The 14,613-nt window shown below is 39.9% G+C and overlaps 1 protein-coding gene across 5 annotated transcripts in view; it reads left to right on the forward strand.

The window, feature by feature from the left end:
• The window catches only part of RAB27A (RAB27A, member RAS oncogene family), a 77,112-nt gene that overhangs the window by 16,277 nt on the left and 46,222 nt on the right, over positions 1–14,613 (forward strand). For 3 of the 5 annotated variants that reach the window (XM_047863821.1, XM_047863824.1, XM_047863822.1), the window contains exon 2: positions 895–1,009. The exons of 1 other annotated variant lie outside the window; for it this stretch is intronic. The gene's annotated coding sequence lies outside the window, so the exon portion shown is untranslated. Of the gene's footprint in view, positions 1–209; positions 320–894; positions 1,010–14,613 lie in introns of those variants that run through there. One more of the 5 variants, XM_047863823.1, reaches the window with a different exon arrangement.

Below are 14,613 nucleotides of genomic sequence, written 5' to 3' on the forward strand. Positions count from 1 at the left end.
AGAGGAGAGTGATGGTTACCCATTTGCAGTTTGGAAAGATCATTTTGGTGTGGTGTGGAGGATGGATCAATGGGGCCAGAAAACCAAGTAAGTGGTTGATCATAGCCATCCAGATGAGAAAAAATAAAAACTTGGAATAAAGGTGGGATGAAGAAAGATCCCTGGGACTTGGTGGCCAGATGGAAGTGGGAGGGGAAGTGAGGGGAGGAGTCTATTCGGACCATCAGATTTCTGGCTGGGTAGGTGTTGGGATTGGTTACTCAAGACACAGTCAGAGAAGGCGGCCTGAAGCAGAGTCTGTGAAAGAAGAGCAAAGGAGGTAAGTTGAAGGAAGGACATGTTGAATTTGAAATGCTAGAAGAAATCTGGGTGGACCCTTCAGTAGACAGTTTTATTTATGAGTTTGGAGGCCAAGAGCGGGAGGCTGGTAAATCATCCAGTCCCATACTTTCTGCCACTTTGATTTGATCTCCTGTGTTGCTTGTTTAGATCAGGCACTGAATTTGTGAAGAAACAGTGTTAGTATAATTTTTAAGGGCCTGGAGAATGCAATACTTTGAAAGATTCTTTCTCAAGAAAACAAATGTTCTAGTCTTTTGACTGGAAGAAAACAGAGTTTGTACTAGTCTTCTTACATTAGAAGAGGTTAATACAGCTGCCTTCTGCTGAAAGGCCAGTGGAATTGGGTTTTAGTAAGCTTGAAAGGAGCAAAATCACTTGACTGGTCTGCAGGCCATATGACAAACAGCTGAGACTAATTAGCTGGATTGTGGGTTTTTACAGAGATGCCTGATTTTGAAAGTTGATGGAGCAGACTGCTTTTCAAAAGATTCTTTTGAAAAACTTTTATAAGTAGACGATTCTGACTTTAATATTTCTTTTTACATCACATAGACAAAAAGTAATCTTTTTGAAGAGGACATGTAATTGGAAGTTGTCTAATTGTTGAAGTTTGGGAACAGCATTTCTAAAGTTTTAGAAGAACACCCAACGATTTATACTCCATCAGGTATAGTTTTGTGTTTATCTTTGTTTTTTGTTTTTTTCTTTTTGGAGAGGTTTTGAAAATTGCCAGGCCAATTTTCCTGTACTTAGAGTATATACAATTTGACATAGAATACCATTGCACATATTAACTTTTTTTTTAAACCGAAGACTTCAAGACACCTGCTAAATTTTGGGGGTGTGGTTTGAAAGTTGCATTTTCCATTACCAGAGAATGGGTATGAATACTGACTGCATTTTTCCTTTTCTGTGCGTCAATAAAGTAACAAAGGTTTTTTTCTCAGTTAATATATTGAATAAGGGAGCTGATTAAGGACTTGAATTTGCTTCCAGAGTCTTGCTCATCCTCTGAGGATTTTATTCACAAACATTCATGCTTATTGGGATTTTGTTGTTAATATTGTTAATAGCTTTAATGGAGGAAAGCTTTATGTAAGGACGTGTTTTTGTATAAGGTATATTTCTTCTGTAAATTAAATTTGCCCCCGAATGTTAATTTTGTTTGATTTGGCAGTGGCATTGTGGTTATGTAAGGAAAGGTCCATATATTTTAGAGATGCTTAGTGATAGTATACAGGAGTGAAAGATCTGGGGACGGGTCTGCTGGGAAGTTGCTTACACAGTTCTCTCTACTTCTGGATATGTACTAGTTTGCAAGGACTGCTGTCACAAAGCACTGCAAACTGGGTGGCTCCAACAGCAGACTCTTATTCTATCAGGTCCAGGTGTCAGCAGGGTTCGTTCCTTCTGAGGGCTGTGAGGAAGAATCTGTTCCAAGCCCCTCCTTGGCTTATTGAAGGCCAAGTCTCCCTGTGTCTCATCTTGTAGCCTTCGCTCTGTGTGTCCTTCTGTGAAGAAGGAACCTGGATACAGACATGCAGGTCATGCAGCTGATTGGTATCAAGGCAGTCTCCTCACCTCCGTTCCAGGGTGCTGACCATCACCTCCTTTTGTTTTCTTTGCTGCAAGTTCAAGCTTTTCTCCTAGCAGTGAATCCAGAGCTCCTATGATCACATATCACCATGGGAAAGAACCTTGATTAAAAGTTGACTTTCTCTGTCTAGATTCTTGAATTATAAATACAAAAAAATAAAAAAATACTTTGGGGAGGAGAGTTTACTCATGAGGCGTCTTATCCATAGAACATCCAGGTTGGATTTAGTACATTCCAAAGGAGTTTATCCCCATCTTGGTTGCTTTCTGTCTCTTACCGCTTTCTCCTTGTCCTTTCCAGTGTTGAGTGACCCAGAAGCCATTAGAATACAAACAACAGTTTTTTTTCTTTTCACTTGCCGCGCCCACAAGACAGGAACTGTGGCAGAAAATGCTGATGAAACCTTGCGGCCTGCAGGATGGCACCATAGCAACCAAGATCTGTGCATGTGTTAGCAGGTCCCAGAACCCAGGGCTGACTCTGCTGATGTTCCAGCTTCTGCCCTCTCCCGACCCTCAGTCCCTGCGAGCTCAAAGAGGAGATGCTTGCCACTTCCCTCTGTTTCTGTTTTCTCTGTTTAGGATTAAAGCTTCCTGAGATATCCGTTCACTTTTGCTTTCATTCCTTTCCTCTTCCCTCTGAACTGGGTTGATTTATAGATAGAGCTCCAGGCATAGCATACCTGATAGCTGATGAGTCATGTAAAGCCCATTAAAAACAAAAGCTGATTTTCACAGAAGCCCTAATTCATTTGTTCTGTCTTTGCAAGAGGACGTCTTCCTGCTTGCTTCTGTGCTCCTGGTGTTGCTGCGGTATGGCTGGGGCCCTGTCCTCTCAGCAGTGGTGGGTTCCTTGAGGGTTGGAGGGTTGGGAGAACGTGAGTGAGATCAGGGTGCTGCTCATGAGATGAGTTTGCATAACTGCTGGTTCTCTGGAGGCAGGAGTCACTTTGCTGAAATACAGATAAAGCTTATCCTTCCAAGAGCTGAGTGCATCAATTTTTGTTTGTTTGTTTGTTTTGTTTTCCCCATTTCATACGCTATTAGGCATCTTTTCTCTCTGATGTAATCTGAGCAGGGAACATTTAGCTTTGAATGCTAGATTGGATGGATCCCTGCTTTCACAAGAAGGAGGAAGTCCAGATTTCTATAAGCTGGCACCTCTGTGCTTTGGTGACTATGGACTGTTGTTGAAAAAATCTCCTTCCTAGTGTCCTTCTTGGTCTCTCTTGATGCTCAGGAATCGTCTTCTCTCTCTTATGGCCTTAGGAAATCAATTCTGTTGATCACTCTAAAATCCATATTGTTAACACTGATTTTTCTTTGGAACCTTACTCTGTTTTCCAAATGCCAATTAAACATTTGTCTAAGGGAAGTCCATCATGTCTAAGGGACATTTAATTGGTCCTCTGCAATGTAGTAGAGTGTGTTTGGGTTCAAATCTTGGCTCCACCGCTTACTGGTTGAGTGACCTTGGAGAAGTTATTTAACCTTTCTGTGTATCAGTCTTCTCATCTGAAAATTAGAGCCCTCATAAGGTTGTTGTGAGGATTAAATGAGTCGGGATTTTAAAGGGCTTAGAAAAGTGGTCAGCGTTAGTTATAATGATCATTTCAAATGTTTTTGCCTGTTTTCGTTAATGATTATAGCATTCATTCTGTTACCAGAGGAAAAGTTTGGGTTCTTTAACTCCTATACCAGTCAATTGAGAAGTGAAACTGATTTTTCTACTTCATAAATATATCTTGAATTAATCCTTGCCTCTTCATTCCCACTGTCACTGACAGAAGTCAAATCCCTACCTCTCCCATCCCCTCCTGACCCTATGTTGTATATTCCCAGTCTCCGTGTGGCTGTCCGAAAGATCTCTCTAAGGCACGCACCTCATGCTCCTCCCCTTCACAAAAGTCTGCAGTGGCTTTCCGTTGCCCAGATGATAACACAGACTCTTTATGTTATGGAAGACTCCTTTCAGGCCTAGGGGGTTGCAGAGTCTGTCCCACCTTTGTAACCTCTGTCTGGGCACCTCCTCCAGTCCCCATGCACTGGTCTAGCCATCCATTTACTTAGGTCCCCTAAGTGCACTATACCCTTCTCCTTATACTTTTGCAAGTACAAATGCCTTCACTCCACTCCCATCCTCTCAGACTGTCTGTCACCTAGGACTTGTTCCCGTCTCATGGCTGTAGGCCTTGTCTGGTTTTGTACTTTGAATGCCAGACAGCCCTTAGCTAATTCCATCAACAGTGATTTGCACCTTTCAGATCGGCATCAATGATCATTTTGTTGATAGTCTCTGATATCTTTAAAGGGTGATGCTTATTTGCCATGTGAAGTCCTTGACCACATCCTTCTGTGAACTGTGTGATTTTTGTCCCTTCACTTGTGTCACTTGTCCCTTTGTGTACCAATTTTAGTTCTTGGCTTGGATGCTGCTCTGCGAAGTTTTCCCGATTGCCCCACGAGGCATTCTGGGCTCTCCTTCTAGCCCTTTCTGCCCCAGCCTCCCACCTACCCAGCATACTGTGCATATTTCTATTACAGTTCTTGTTTCACTGAAACATTGCATCTTGTTCACTGAATGTTTTCTGTTCATTTCCACAGAGTGCTTCTTTTAGACGATTATTCTTCCAGAGCAATGTTTTCAGTCCTTCACATAGTGGTGAGCACATGGCATGTTCTCAGTGCTTGCTTATTAAATGCATGATGTTTAAACTGATGTGCTTATAGGCTGCTGCCTGAATTTAATCATCAGAACCAGGCTCTCCCTCCTCAGTGACTTCAAGCTTTTCTGGTATACCTTTTGATTGTTGCCATAGGCCACTCTACTTACCAAATTTTGAGATTATTAACACCTTTTGGGTTGGTATGTATGTCATTTTTCATTTAATTTCAGTTATATGTAAGGGACATTTTGTGGAGTTTCTTGGGAAGTACTTCCATACCTGACCCAAGTAGTACTACCCTTCCCCATATCCTCCTGTGCTTTGTAATATTTGTCGTTCACATTTGTCAATTGAGCCAAGTTTATTTTTCTCTAAAACACTTAAATGTTCTGTTTAAAAAAAAATAGATTTTGCCCTTGTCTAGTCTTTAATAGTTCTTAAAAATGTGTAAAAACTAAAAGTGATTAAGGGTTTGTAGAAATCACAAAATGAAGACCCACTTTTTTTTTTTTTTAATGCTGTTGTAAAACTTGTTCACTGCTGCAGTGGCTTGGGAGCTCTTTAGAGTCAGGTATAGACTCCAATACTATATATTTTTTGTGATATTTAATGTGCTTTTATTAGAAAAAAGACTCTAGAGCTTTGTTACAGAGTTGCTTGCTGATTTCTATTTCCTTTGCATAAGTGTCCCTTTTCATTTCTAGATATACCTTGTCTAACATCCTTGGTCAAATAGATGCACTTCATGGAGTTAAATGAAAGAGATGTTAGGATAATTGCATAGGCCATCCTAAATGGAGTTTAGAATTTGTAGAATTTAGAAATGTAGTTTCAAAGTGATATGATCACTTATTTACTAGCAGAGGGAGATGGCAGAGTTGGGTAGGGCCTCGAGCATAGCCCGAGGCAAGAAAGGTGAGGAACCTGTTTGATACTCATCTTCAGTCATTTCTCCAAGTATCTGGAAAGAACCTTGTCTTTTTTTTTTTTTTTTTTAACTGTAGCCTCCTGGGTTGTATGTGTATATGGGCAGTGGGGTAGGATGGGGGCAGTGTATGGATGGGGGTCAATAGATCCTTCAGCTTTTTTTTTTCCTCTCTTGTTCTACACCATTGGACTAGAGTGTTCTTCCCCAGAGAATGCTAGCCTTATAGGTACTGTTTAGGACTGCACAGTACTTAGAGAACTTCTGCATCCCAAGTCCCCAAACCACTCATCTACTTCCCAGAAACCTCTCCTAACCCACCTGATCCATATCAGGGTTAAGTGTTAATCTCATGAGATCCTTCCATTATGCCTACGATAGGTAATAACCATACTTGGCATCTTGTTTCAGTCGTCCCTGTCTTCTATTAGATGGTAAACTCTCTGAGGGCAAGTGCTGTACCTGTCTTATTTGCATTTCTATCACCTTGCACAGCATGCAGTGGGTACTCACCTATTAAGGGATTATAGGATTCTTTATTCATTTGTAAAGACAGAACCTGCTCCGACTTTTCTAGAGGTACAAACCCTCTTGATGCAGCCTGGCAAAAAATCAGATTTGCTCACCCCACCTTATTTATTTATTTTTTTGTAATTTAAGAGTGAGTGTAAGAGAATGTGAGAGGGGGAAAGGGGGAGAGAGAGAGAGAGAGAGAGAGAGAGAGAGTGAGTGTGAGTGAGAGAGAATGAATGAATGAGAATATCCCAAGCAGGCTCCATACTCAGGCTGGAGCCCGATTTGGGGCTTGATCCCAGGACCCTGGGATCATGACCTGAGCCAAAATTAAGAGTTAAACACTCAACCGACTGAGCCACCCCAGCTTTAAGCAAGAGGAAATGCCAATATTTTCCCCTCTGTCTCCACATTGTTTGTACTATATCATCATTGGGGCTAGTCTTACTTAGATTCTGAACCACGGTTTTGAGGCATGGCCTGACCCCTCTGACTGATAATGTTGAGTTATAGAACATATATAAGTAGCATTTTGTATTTCTCTAAAATGCCTATTTTTGAAATGTTACCTCTAATTGGTGTGTTATAATGGGGGAGCTTAAGCTCTAGTGCTTAAAATCAATAATAGTTTTGAAAAGAAAATTTGAAAGGTAGCTAATGACTTTCTGATATTTCTGTAGGGAGTGAAACACTATTTCACTTGAAAAACTTTCTATAATAATTACTTCTGTCTCTAAAACACTGCATCTTAAGTAACCTTTTTTTATTTAGCTTCAAAAGAGCAACTTTATATAAATGTAATGTGTTACATTTGAAGATTAGTTTTGGGTAATCACATCAAATACCTGGTACTTACTAGATAGTTCATTTTTTATTCTTTCAAATAAATAAGAGTGACTCTGAGAACTATGGCCTTTCCTGCACCCCTCCCAGGATGGGAATGACCTGGGTAGAGAGTATAAATTTAAAAATCAGGAAGGGGGGCGCCTGGGTGGCGCAGTCGGTTAAGCGTCCGACTTCAGCCAGGTCACGATCCCGCGGTCCGTGAGTTCGAGCCCCGCGTCAGGCTCTGGGCTGATGGCTCAGAGCCTGGAGCCTGTTTCCGATTCTGTGTCTCCCTCTCTCTGCCCCTCCCCTGTTCATGCTCTGTCTCTCTCTCTGTCCCAAAAATAAATAAATGTTGAAAAAAAAAATCAGGAGGGTTAGATAAGAAAAAAAAACAACTAGAAAGATCAAAGTCACAATAAATGCAAAAGCTTGTCAATTACTTGCTTAAAAGAAGCATTACATAATTTTGCATAATTACAAATAAACACCAGATTGAAAGAAGCATTACATAATTTTCCCAATAGATGCCAGAACAAACTTGATAAAACTGATACTCATTTGTAATACTTATTCTTAGAAAATTAGGAATAGATGGACAACTTCCTTATCCTGGTCAAGCATCTACCAAAAATCTATAGCAAATGTAATTATTTATTTATTTATTTATTTTGAGGGAAAGCGCAACAGCACGTGGGAGAAAGGGCAGAGAGAGAAGAAGAGAGAGAATCCTAAGCAGGCTCCCTACAGTTAGCACAGAGACTGATGTGGGGATGGAACCCATGAAGTGTGAGATCATGACCTGAGTCAAAATCAAGAGTTGGATTCTTAACTGACTGAGCCACCCAGGTGCCCCAGAAAATGTTATTCTTAATGGTAAAATGTTAGAATCAAGACAGGACTGTCTATTAAATACTTTGGGACATCCTAACTGGAACATATAGAAGATATATACATTTTTAAAAGATGTCATAATAGTGACAGAAATATAAAGTATCCATAAGTCTGGAGATTTATAAAGTCTTTATGAAGATAATTTATTTATTGATAGCATTTTTAAAAACAAAGAAGGCCTAAATAAATGGGAACAGTAAAATGTACATGCACAGGTATGTTCAATATTGTGAATATGTCAGTCTTCTCAATTTGATCCATATATTTTTCATGCAGTACCAATCAGAATTCCCATAGGGTTTTTGAGGAACTTAGATCAAAGTGTGAGAGGTTAAGAATGTCCACAGTAAGGTGGAGGAGACTGGACCTCCCAGATACTAAGTTGTACAGATGATCCTTGACTTAGGATGCTTGGACTTAGGAGTTTTGATTTTATAATGTGAAAGCGATACACATCCAGTTGAACTGCACTTTGAATATTGAATTTTGATCTTAGGCTAGGGATATGGTAGGAAGCTCTCTTCTGATGCTGGGTAGCCAGAGTGAGCCTCAGCTCCCACTTGGCCACATTCACAAGGGTAAACAACTGATATACTTAAAACCATTCTGTACCCAGATAACCACTCAGTTTTTCACTTTCAGTACAGTATTCAATTACATGAAATATTCAACATTTTATTACAGACTAGGCTTTGTATTAGATGATTTTGCCCAACTGTAGGCTAATGAAAGTGTTCTGAACATGCTTAAGGTAGGCTAGGCTAAACTTTTTTTTTATTTAATTTTTTAAATGTTTATTTTATTTTTGAGAGAGAGAGAGAGAGAGCGAGAGGGAGGGAGGGAGGGAGGGGGAGAGAGAGAGGGAGACATAGGATCCAAAGCAGGCTCCAGGCTCTGAGTTGTCAGCACAGAGCCCAATACGGGGCTCGAACCTATGAACTGTGAGATCATGACCTGAGCCAAAGTCGGACACCCAACTGACTGAGCCACCCAGGCACCCCTAGGCTAATCTTTGAAGTTCAATAGATGAGGTGTATTAAGTGTGTTTGTGATTTGAGATATTTTCAGTTTGCGAGGGGTTTATTAGGATATAACCCTATCATAAGTTGAGGAATACCTGTATAATGAAATCATAGTGATTAAGGCCTTGTGACATTGGCCCAGGGATAGTAAAAATGATCAAGGAACAAAAGAGCCCAGAAACAAGCCCTTATAGAGTGAATCACTAGGGAAAGGATAGTTTTGTTTTGTTTTTTTTTCAGTGAATGGTACTATGACAATTAGATATCCTTCAGGGAAAAATAATGAAATTGGATCCCTACATATACCTTAAAATGTTTTCAACAGATGAGAGACTTAAATGTGAAAGGTAACATGTTTAGGGAAGTAATGTAGAAGAACATCTTTATCACTTTAGGCAAAGAAGGATTTCTTTTGACCAGTTAAAGAGCCATTAAAAAAGTGAAAAGATGAACTACGAACAGGAAGAAGATAGTTGCAACATCTGTAACTGACAAAGGACTACTATCTGGAATATGTGAAGAACTCTTGCAAGTCCATAAGAAGATAACCCAGAGGAAAAATACGGAAAGGACATAAATATGTTTCCAGAAGAAGAAATTGAATGGCCAAGAAATTAAAAAATATGCTCAACTACATTTGCAGTCAGAGAAATGCTAATTTAGATAACAGTATGTTACTATTTTGAAAAGTCTTAGAACAAACAGCAGATCTTGGTGAAGATGTGAAGTTGGGAGTGTAAAACAACTGCATTGGACAATTATTTGGCATTATCTTGTATTCTTGAGCAGGCACATACCCAAGCCCCAGGAGTTTGACTTTTTGGTGTTTACCCTAGAGCAGAGCTTCCTCTCTCATATGCCCTGAATTGGCTGAGATGGGTTGAGATATTTGAAGCCCTCTTCCCCCAGCATGGGTGAGTAGATTCTGGCGTTGCTGGAGCCCCCAAATCTGTTGCCTTTGATCATGAGCATTTGCTCCAGCTTGTCATACAAATAGCAGGGAAAAGGTTGGAAAACACTTTTCTAGACAAACTCTTGCTAGCATGTATCAGGAGATGTGCACACACATATTTATAGCAATACAATATTGTTCCAAATGAGAACAAAAACATGGAGGATATGGTTTAGTTCCGCTAATTCTCATCTGAAAACCCACAGGCATTAAGTAATTAGAGAAGGGTTTTGGCATGTCATTTCTTAACATCAGCGGTAAAAGCGGTAATAATTGCAAGCCAAGTGAGACAGGCAGAGAAAGAAGCTGAAGGAAAATTATGTTTTTTTTCTGGCCAGTATGTGTTTTCATCGACATGTAGTCGGATGAGTGGTATATGATGATGGGCAAGATCTGAGTTTTGAAACTGAGCAGATGCCTTAATGATGGCTCCCCGAAGGAGAGAAAGTGGTGGAGGCAAAGGGACATCCAGCTGTCTTCCCTGATATTTCCCTCTTACTCCCTGCCAGATAAAGTACCATACAACAGGGGCATGATGTCTGCAAACAAAATTTTGTCAGAACAGCAGGGACTGGCCATCATGTTCCATGTAATTTTCTTTGGCTGAGAATCCCTGCTGTGATCCTTGGTCTTAGGTGTTCCCTCTCCTGTGGTGGGTACAGGCCTGGCCTTCTTTTTTGACCCTTCACCATTGGTTCTTCTGCCTCTATACCAAGGACAGACATAAATGTGGGACCATAGGGAATGGAGAGGGTTTTTGGCATTTCTCTGTGGTGCAACTTTCCTAATCCAAATCTCATCATCTTTCCCCTCCAAAAACCTGATCCCCACCACAGAAACCTTATGTCCACTCCAACTTTTTCCCTTCCCCCATTTCAATGGCCTCTTTCTGTCTGCAACACTACTTCACCCACTGTGATTCTTTGGAGTGCTTTGTCTGCTGCTTTCTCTTCAACCCACTGTGGCGCTGCATTATATTTTTAAATTAATGTCTCTTGGGCTCCTTCCATCTCATTCCCACTGCTGGTGCCTCTATCTAGGCTCTCATCTTTAAAGAGTGAGAAGTGATACAAAGGACAGCTGCTACCATGAGTCCATTTATCTTTCTCATTTGTCATGGCGAAACCCTGGACTCTGAACCTAGAATCAGAGAATAGAATGTTTTCTCAGAGACCATGGAGTTGAAACCTCCTTATTTCATATTTGAGGAAACAAGGCCTAGAGAGGGATGGTAGTAGATAGTATTAGAGATAGCCGTAGAGCCAGAACTAGAAACCCATCCACTGACAGGTTAGTCGTTCAGCCCTCTTCAACTTGCCACATTACCTCATAAGCATTCCTTTGAATTCAGTTACTTGTCTTCTGTCTCTCTGACTAAATTTTTAGGTGAAGAATTATTTCTTAGTCTTATTTGTAGTCTTTTCAGTATTTAACAGGGCTTCTCAATACTTGTTAAATTGAAGTCAGACCATGCCCTTGTACCACACATACGGTCTTCCCTATTCCTGACCACCTCACTAAATCCTTCTTGGCTTGGAAGGTATTCAGCTCAGGCCTTGGTTCCTGCTTGAAGCCTTGGTCAGATAGTTTCCCCGCCTTTTCTGACCTCCCAGAGTCTACTTGTCTTGTAAACCACCATCTTACTGTACCTAGCAGTTTATAGTTTATAAAATACATTCATGTAATGTATCCTTTAATACCAACAATAATCTTGCTAGATAAATATTCCCGTATTGAGGAAACAGTCTCGGAGAGGTTATGTGACTTGCCATAGGTCATACAGCAAGGAAGTATGTAACAGAGTTCAGGTCTTCAGACTTTATGCCCTTTGTACTTTTGATGTCCTGTGCTGGGTGGTCTATGTGGCATACTAGACACTTTGCTTCCTGATAATCTTATTTTTCCTATGTTGAAAATGAATTCATTTTATTTCCTCACTCCAATACCAACTTCTTGAGGGGAGTGGCTGGGTCACATATTTCTTTCATGCCATTCATAGTTGCTAGCACAGTACTGGGCAACATAGAAGTTGTTTAAGTATGGTTAAGTTGAAACCAAATACAATTTAATTTACCAAAAAAGACCAGCTTTCACTAGAGTTCCAAGACCCTTTTTGAGTCACCCCTGAATGAAATCAGCAATGAACAGAGGGAACCAGAGGAAGGAAGAGGCTGTTAGAGAAAGCCAGATGGTAGACATAATTAGCAGTTGGGCGACAGCTGGCCTGTTGTCAATCTGGTGATGAGGGGTGGTAGACCACCAATACACAAGACCATCCTCAGGAATTGTGCAATTTTGCTGAAGACTTTAGACACTTTCATGAGAAAGGAGAGAAGTACTTAGAAGTAGCATAATACCCATACAAATTAAGCAGATAGAGCACTCATACATATTGAGAAAATGTTGGTTAAAGAAATATCCAGAGTAGGATGTGGCTTATGAAGACATGTTTCCAGGGTGAGAGTGGAGTGGGTAGAGAAGCATTTGGCTTGGTTTGTGATCATTCCTTTACTACCTGAGGCTGTGAGAAAAGGGACATATAGGTAAGCATGTTTCCTTTAAAACAACTTTCCTTCCCTTTTCCCTTCTATGGCAATCAGTAGGGCCTCACCCCTGAGCCCTGGTGTCAGAAGAGAAGCGAGCTCAAATAATCACACACCATCTGTGCATAGAGATGTGTTGTGATGACTAAATCCATGGATATCTCTGGGACTTTCTCATTTCACATATTCTTGTGCATTTGCCCCATAGATTAGTGAGATGGTTCAGAAATTCCACTACTTGGACAACCTAACTATATTTCTAAACTATATTAATTTTTCTCAAAAGGATCACAAAAATGCACTAACATCACATGCCCCACATTTTGGTTTGGAAATCACACTGCATCTCCTGAGTTCTGTAGCATTTTGCATCTGAATAAAATGTAAAACCTCTTCTGCTAGAATGCATATGAAAGATGTCCAATGTCCTAATGGTAGAAGCCTACACATGTTCTTTTATGAGCTTCTGTCTCTTAAGGGAACATAAAATTAAATCATTTTAGATTAGTAGTAATAGAACTTTAACATCTGTTCCTTCCTGTGTCAAAATGTCCACAGTGTAGAATTACTTAATAGGAGCTGAAGGAATGTGTATGTCAACTACTCAGAGATGCCAGCAATTAAGGGAAATTATTTCAAATCAGAAATTGTAATTTATATGCAGTAGACTCTGAAATGTAAGTATGTAAAACCTTTTCTGTGATATTCATATGTGAATTTTTAAGGTAAGTGCTCATTAAAAATTGATTAATATCATTGGGGTTTATTGTTAGAAGTTTTAGTTTATTTTCAATGCTTGATACCTATACAGCAATTGTATTTTTATGTGATGTGCAAATGTATATGGGAAAGTTCTAATTTAAAAAGGATACCAGGGGCACCTGGGTGGCTTAGTCAGTTAAGTGTCCAAGTTCAGATCATGATCTCATGGTTTGTGAGTTGGAGCTGCAAGTTCAGGCTCCTCTGTCTTTGCTTCCCTTCCTCCCTCCTTCCCTCTTTCTTTCTCTCAAAATAAACTTAAAAAAAAAAAAAGGATACCATTGGTAACACTGTTTTTTGTCTTTTTTTTTTTTTTAATGGAAGCGTAATTCCTGAGGTCTAAACATTCAACTTAAAAACTTTTACAGTCAAACTTGTGGGTATGGGGAAGTTAACTTTATATTTAAAAAGTTGACTTATTAAAATATGATTATGGAATTGTGAGATTGATTGTCATGGTGGCTTATAAAAACTTTTTCTTACTACTTTACAGTTACCTCTCATATATATAGAATCTCATTTCATCATCAACATTTTTAATATCACTTGTTTCTTTAATGTCCTCCAAGCACTCAAAAAAATTTCTAACGTTGCTTATCAATTTCTTAAAAATTCATGGATACATACATTCTCATGGTATTTTGTCATGTGCTTTATGCTCCTCTTGTCTATAATTCTCTTTACCCTACTGACTTGTTCTCTTGCTGATTTACAGTCAACATTTTTATTTTGTGTTAGTAAATTTATATTGAGATTTTTTTTTATCCATTCCTTTTTATTTATTTATTTTTTTAAATTTTTTTTCAACGTTTTTATTTATTTTTGGGACAGAGAGAGACAGAGCATGAACGGGGGAGGGGCAGAGAGAGAGGGAGACACACAATCGGAAACAGGCTCCAGGCTCCGAGCCATCAGCCCAGAGCCCGACGCGGGGCTCGAACTCACGGACCGCGAGATCGTGACCTGGCTGAAGTCGGACGCTTAACCGACTGCGCCACCCAGGCGCCCCTATTTAAACAAGGTCTTTTTAAACATTCCTTTTTAAACAAGGTCTTCTAGATTTTTTTCTGAGTGACCATCTTGCCCACTCACTTTATCCCCAATATATTTAGACTCCTGCCTTAAAATATTATTGAGAAAACAGGGACTTGGTTCCCATAGTGCCCTTATTTTAGGCTTGGCTGATGACAAAGACAGGTATGGCTTTGGGGAACCAAATGATAATCTGGACGCTTGGCCTTCCATATGCCCAATGTAGGAAGAGGAAACTTAGTGAAGGAATCTGGTTGGAACAATTAGGGAGCCTTTGAAATTGGATGGGCTAACAAGAGAGAGCAACCAGATGGAAAAAAATTGCCCTGACTTAGAAGGTAATCTCTCAGGTTTTTGATAAAACAGCAACTACTGAAGGCCTTTTCTAGGTGTTGTCCCTACTGTCTGTAATTAGCTAAAATGTCTCTCCAGTCTCTAGGACTACATGTTCTCCTGAATTCCTGGGACACTCTTCCATAAATCCATAAGCCACTTCTCTCCTTTTTGATCTGTTCCTTACTTTGTTGGTGTTTGACTTTGATGT

Source organism: Prionailurus viverrinus, chromosome B3, assembly GCF_022837055.1.
Source record: "Prionailurus viverrinus isolate Anna chromosome B3, UM_Priviv_1.0, whole genome shotgun sequence".
Lineage (NCBI taxonomy): Eukaryota > Metazoa > Chordata > Mammalia > Carnivora > Felidae > Prionailurus > Prionailurus viverrinus.